Below are 5,042 nucleotides of genomic sequence, written 5' to 3' on the forward strand. Positions count from 1 at the left end.
CGGCGTTCGTACTTTCCTTTAAGCGCTTGGCACTCTGCACTTTGAGCTCTGCCTCGTTCTGGTTAAGCTCACTGCTCACTCAGAGTTTTGTTAATCTTCGCTCTCTAAGCGACCGCTGTCCACAGGGCGAGCCAATGTTCTTGAAACGGCAACATGGAGAGATAAAAAATTTAACTGACGAATTGACGATTACAATACTCCCTAAAGCGAAGTTTGAGCGCAGCTTTACACGTGTTTTCATTTCGCGATATATTGGCTGGCGCGGATAATCTGTCTCGTGCGGCACATTGCAAACGGAGCGAAGTGCGGCGCGACTGCCTTCGCTAATCGGGAAATCTCGAGAGGCAGCGCGGGAATGACGCGTGGGCGCGATTCACAGCAGCCGCCGCAGAAAAACCTCCGCTCATGTAGCGCCTTGTTTCCATTCTGACGACGGGCGCTACTCTGGCGCCATCTCGCAGCCATCGTCTTTCAAAGCCCGTCTTGCGCGGCACTACTCTTTTCTTCTCACACTTTCGCCATACCCTCCTCTTCCGCTTTCCTCATTGCGCTCTCTTTGCTATCACCGCCTTTCATCTCCCACGGCGCTCCTCGAAATTTGTAGGTATAAGATGGGCTCAGCTGGGGAAATACAGGGGTAATTAGAGATCGCTGGGATGAGACCTTCACCCTGCAGTGGACAAAAATAATATATATATTGGTGAGGGTGGTGGTGACAAAAACGACGGTGGTGATGATGATGATGGTGTGCCATCTCATTTTCTATACGGTGCCCTTCTAAACGAGGTGCAAGAGCTGCCTTTTCTTTCATTGCAGGCGTTGGTAGCGAGTTCGAAACTATGCATTGCCTTTGACAATGCCGTCGTCGCACCCTTTTAAACCTACAGTAAACCACGTTTATCAAAGGAGTAACTAATATTCACCTGACACATTTATATATTTTCTCAACAATGCTTACTTCGGATGCTCCACAACATCTACAGCGCTATGAATTGCGAAGTCGGGTGTCGCGTTTCCTGTTTGAAGAATTTCTCAACACGACCAATTGACCAGACTTCCGAAGGGGCAATGTCCAAAATTCCTGGGCATAGATTTTTTTTGAGAAAAGACGAACCCTGAACCTCGGAATCTAGCCGAGATAAAGTAACAATTCTTTTTCGGCGCTTTTTCTTTCTTTTCTTTAACGTTTTGCGTAATCTTCCGAGTAGTGCTCCGCCAACGTTATCAGCCATCAAGGATTGGTCGGTCGTGAGCGGCGAATGACAAGGAAGGAATGGAATCGAGCGAACGGGATCGCCGCATTATCCCGGTCCTGATCTGACAGCGTGGACAGGCTTCCCATTTCACTCAAGAACAAGGAACAAGACTGATGGCAGCAAGAGGAAGCTGATGTCGAGAGATGCAGAGAGGAGCAGGCCATCAGGAACTGCGTTTCGCTGTCGCGGTCCCAAACCGGAGTCCCAAGTATGGAAGCCAAGCAATATCGAAGTTGAAGGACGAAACAAGCGTTGCTCTTGTTCCCACGTACACGGCCCGCTCTTTTTCTCTCTCTGTCCGTCAGTAGTGGCGACACAGCAGTTGCCACTGGCCCGATATGAAACAGCCGGCATCCTCCGTCGCCCTTCGCTGGCTCAGTGGTAGCCGATGTGCGCGACGAATTTCGCTGCGCCCAGCGAGCCTCTCGCTTCGTGTTAGCGAATCCGGTGCATCGCAGAGTGTTTGGTGCGACTGTGCTTCGGCTGCTTTTGTCCACGAGTTTCGTGTGTTAGGTGTAACATCGTGCCCCCTGTGAAAATTGTAACTGAAACGTAGTGCCCTCTTTGCAAAGCGGCAAAGCTTTATTTTAATGTAGTGCGAGACAGTGTTCTGATTTTGATATACGGGCTTGATATCGAGCGATGTTTCTTTAAGGGACCACGCGGTTGCTATAGCGTAGCGCCCTCTTTGCATGCATAGCAGTATATATCTTTTGAATTAAAGCTAGTCTACCAAACACACACAAGTGCGTTTTCATGTGGAGGATATTTTGTCCTAAAACGTGGCTTACCCGTAAGGTGGAAATAAAGAAGAAAATGAGAATGTTCTCTCTCTCTCTCTCTCTCTCTTTTTTTTTTTTTTTTGAGACGATGCGACAACGCAAGAATGTTCTCCTACCATAATGACAGGCGTTCGCTGTCATACTTCAGCTCTGACATGTACTGCACGAAATTACAAGCACGGAGCGGAGCAAGCTGTGCGGAATTCATCCTCCTTAGATACTATACTTTCATCTGGCTTGCGGTGCTAAAACCATTCAGCGCCAGTTGACTAAAGGCTGAATTACCCGCCGTGGTGCTCAGTGGCTATGTTGTTGGGCTGCTGAGCACGAGGTCGCGGGATCGAATCCCGGCCACGGCGGCCGTATTTCGATGGGGGCGAAATGCGAAAACACCCGTGTACTTAGATTTAGGTGCACGTTAAAGAACCCCAGGTGGTCCAAATTTTACGGAGTCCCCCACTACGGCGTGCCTCATAAACAGAACTGATTTTGGCACGTAAAACCCCATAATTTATTAATAAATAAAGGCTGAATTCACGAAGGTGGTCGCTCGTGTATGAGCGGTTTGAGATTGCCGGCACGGTGCGTTCGCTAGTGGCAATAGTAAATGACTTGACGACAATACCAAAGTTCTCTCAGGTGTGAATTTCTTCACAAATTCGGGCCTCGATTACAACGTGGCCGATTGTAGCCTCTGCAAGGCTGCACATATTTATCGTGACAAAGTGCAGCCTAGATGTCTCGGTCGGCGCTGTCTTCCCATTCTTCTTCTGCCCGATCGCTTTTCTTCCGTCCTTATAAGAGATCTGCGTAAGAATGCGCCCGGTGTAAGCGAGCCCGGGCTCTCGAACTGCGCTATTCGTGATACCGCGAGCCGATATACAGGCAGCGGATCCCGCTGTCGTAACTGTGTGAGAGATGCTTGGACGCGTCCTCTCGGTAGGAATAATGGCACGCCGGGAATAACTGAACGTGTTGCAAAACGTGTATAGGCTCTCTCTTGAACGCCTGCACTCAGACAACGGCATGAATAGGTTTCCCTCACCGAAGAGAAGAAAACGGCGGCTAATGTGTTCTGCGTGGCACCGTGTTGATGCGATTTATATTTCATTTGACGTCACTTGTTCTTCCGTTTTCGTGCGGAAACGGAGCTGGCCCGGTCAAGAAAGTAAAGGCTAGTTTACTTGAGAAGTTTCTCTTGAAAAGTGGGGACAAAGAGCAAGCATGTACGACACATGGTGAAACTTACACCATGTGTCGTATGTGCTTGCTTTTACACTTTTACACGAATGCGTAAGTTTACACATCTTACGCATTCAGTCTGCATTCATACGTTAGTCAAAGGCCATGAACTGAAAAACGAAATAGACGCAAAGGTACAATAATACAGGCGTGTACCATAATGCACATTATACCACGTTATAAATTCAATCAAATACATCATACATAAAATTCTATACATAATGTATACATTAGAGTTACAGAATGGATACCAAGAGAAAGGAAGCGCAGTCAAGGACGGCAGAAAACTTGGTGGGGTGATGAAGTTAGGAAACTTGCAGGCGCAAGTTGGAATCGGCTAGCGCAAGACAGGGTAATTGGAACTCAGAGAGAGAGGCCTTCGTCCTGCAGTGGACATAAATATAGGCTGATGATGATGCTGCTGCTGCTGCTGCTGCTGATGATGATGAGGAGGAGGAGGAGGAGGATGCATAGCTTCGTCTATTCCATTTTTCTATGGCATAAGAGCCGACCAGAGAGCACTGCTCATTGTTCTCCTGATCATCGCTATATCTTTGCTCTCCCCCCCCCCCCTCTCTTTCTATCTCTACGTTTATCGTCTATTTTTATGTGCGGAAACACTGTCTGTTACGGGTTTCTTCTATTTCGCTTTACTTTCCAACCTTTCGTCAAGCCTTGACTTTAGAATTGCCCTTGATTTAGGTGACCTCACCCCATCGTTACTGTAAAACATCGATAGACAGTCGTCCCTTATCGGTAAATAAACATTGCACACACCGTGGTCCTGTATCTACAAAGAAAGAGAAGCTGTAAAGGCATTGTGCTATTTTCTTGCGGACAATGACCTGATGAGTTCCGTGATGAATAGTGCAATATTATTCGCACGACATAATTTTTATCACCGCGGTAGCACAGTGGTGATAACGCCGGTAGCACGGCGTTGCGCTGCTGAGCGCCAGATGGCGCTGCTGAGCACCAGAGCCCAGCCATGGCGGCCGTATTCTGAGGGGGGTAGAATGCAAAAAAAAAAAAAAAAAATGCACTCGTGCACCAGGCTTTGGAAGGAGACAGAGAAGGAGAGGGAGAGAGAAAGAAAGAGGGGGAAAGCAATGAAAGGGAGGGAAGTTAACAAGGTAAACGTCCGGTTTGCTATAGGAAATCACTACCCAGCACTGGGGGAAGGGCGTAAAGGGGAGATGACACTAGGTGCACCCACCCCTGAAGGCGCACACCAAGTCTATAAATGATTGCAGAGACCTGTCGACTACAAGTACGGTAGCAGCGCCTTCGTTGCTTTCTGTGCCAGCGACACGCACGGCCCAATGATCTTCGCAAGTCCACAGTAAGGAACCCCACGTGGCGAAAATTTAACCGGATCCCTCCACTGCAGCGTCCATCATAACCCACTGTGGAGATTCGAAACGTTAAATCCCGCAATTGTTATTATTTTTTTTTTTTGTCGCACTGTAGCATCATGATGAATTTCCCGGGTCAGGGTCATTTTGTGTGCTTTGGTGCGATGTTATCATTTCTTTTTAGTTTCAATTTAATGGCATGATTACATATCCACGTTAGTGACGTTTTATACGCTGTGTTGTGAATTGAACTATACCAGCATGAGCAGAGATTACTCGTGCTAGTCACTGGTCTTGTGATGCATTACGCATATGTATTTCTTGGCAACCTTATATCAAGCTCTAATGTAGTGTTCCTTTTACCCTAGTCAATTGTCAAAGCACTTCGTTATTTCTAGATTTATTTT

The sequence above is a fragment of the Dermacentor silvarum genome, chromosome 4, assembly GCF_013339745.2.
Source record: "Dermacentor silvarum isolate Dsil-2018 chromosome 4, BIME_Dsil_1.4, whole genome shotgun sequence".
Classification (NCBI taxonomy): domain Eukaryota; kingdom Metazoa; phylum Arthropoda; class Arachnida; order Ixodida; family Ixodidae; genus Dermacentor; species Dermacentor silvarum.